Source organism: Bison bison, unplaced genomic scaffold (genome assembly GCF_000754665.1).
Source record: "Bison bison bison isolate TAMUID 2011002044 unplaced genomic scaffold, Bison_UMD1.0 scf7180017864475, whole genome shotgun sequence".
Lineage (NCBI taxonomy): Eukaryota > Metazoa > Chordata > Mammalia > Artiodactyla > Bovidae > Bison > Bison bison.
Genome location: NW_011495036.1, coordinates 4,046,413 through 4,047,898, shown reverse-complemented (window position 1 = coordinate 4,047,898; position 1,486 = coordinate 4,046,413). Strand labels below are relative to the sequence as shown.

Here is a 1,486-nt window from a genome sequence, read left to right as displayed (position 1 = left end):
TGGTGTGGGTTCAAAGTGGCCCCGGCTGCCCCCGCTGCCCCGGGCTTGGCTCCAGGGGGTCCCTGGCTCCCCATGCCACCCTTGGGGCCTGGCACCCTGGGTGTGCAGAGAAGGGGTCCAGGCTCCAGGGGCTGGCTCTCACCCTGACCCTGCAGCTGATCCTACCAACCCCGATGGACTTTTTGGCCCCTAGTCAGCTCCCACCCCAATCAGGTGGAGGAGGGGTTAAGGGGCCTGATCACTAAGCCACAGGTGGGTTATAACACAAGCATCTTTCATTCACTCGATTCTTGTCTTTTCGCTCACCCCGAGCACCTTCTGGGCCCACGGGCAGCAGGGAGGGGACCAGACGCGGCCATGCAGCTGGCAGAGTGGGTCCCAACCCCCGTGCCCCTGCTCCAGTGCCGTGGCCTCAGACAAAGCCCAGCCTCAGTTTCCTCATCTGTAGAATGGGGCTAATCTCTCTCCTGGTGGGTGGGGACTGTGGGAGATGCGGCCGTCACACGGCAGCTGCCCAGCTGACGGTGGCTGTGAGAATTAATGCCCCTGAGGTGAGACAGAGCAATGCCCACACCACTGCATGAGGCAGCAATGGATCTGCCTTCACGAAGCTACAAGAGCAAGAGATTGACTTTGAAAAAAACCAAAATGAGCAATAAAAATGGGAATGTTTAGTCCTCTCTATGGACACATTTTGGGTGTTTGTGGAAGGCTGTGGGAGAGACCGGCCTCTGGGATGTCCCCAGGAGGATTCCTGTTTACTGTTTACAACTGTACAGTGGTTTTCAGGACATGCGGAACCCCCGCTAGGCAGGGACTGTGTGTCCCCCTGACTCACGTCTGTGTCACCCCAGGGTGGGGACACCAGGCCTTTGCCTGCCAGCCTCCCTGCCGCCGCCCTCCCCCCCACCGGGGTCTCAGGGACAGCTGCTCCCAATTCATCTGCTGACGTCAGCCCACAAATCCCCCCCGTCAGCCCTGGCTTCCTGGAGCCCGCCAGCCGCTGACGCCACGGGGTGGTGGCCCCCTGCCCAGCAGCCCCAGGACGGCGGCCAGCGAACCAGTGCTTTCCGAAGAATTTCCCGGGGCTGGCGTGGCGCCCCTCCCCCCAGAGCCCTGCTGCCCTCTCACCCCTCCTTTCCGGTGGGGGGGGGGACCTGTGAAGGGGCTCCTGGGCAGGAGAGGCAGGCCTGGCCCCCTTTCTTCACACTGACTCCTCATTACAAAGGCCATTTCACAGATGAGGAAACTGAGGCTCAAGGAGGCAAAGTGACCTGCTCAAAGGCGGGAATCGGGACCCCACTGGGCCCACCCTGATCCTGAGCTGTTGCACCCCAGGCTGTCCGCACCCCCAGCTCCCTGTGCTCCTCAGGACTGAGGCCCCGTTAGGCAGACAGAGGAAAGGCGCCAAGGGAAAGCAGCTGCCAGCTGGCCCTCCCGCCCAGGCCAGTGGCCACTTTGCCACACCAGGCAGTCTGGGCAGGGG

At 62.3% G+C, this 1,486-nt stretch overlaps 1 protein-coding gene across 1 annotated transcript in view; it reads right to left on the bottom strand.

Moving 5' to 3' along the window:
- The window catches only part of KLHL30 (kelch-like family member 30), a 12,341-nt gene that overhangs the window by 6,422 nt on the left and 4,433 nt on the right, over nucleotides 1-1,486 (bottom strand). The gene's annotated exons all lie outside the window — the stretch shown is intronic.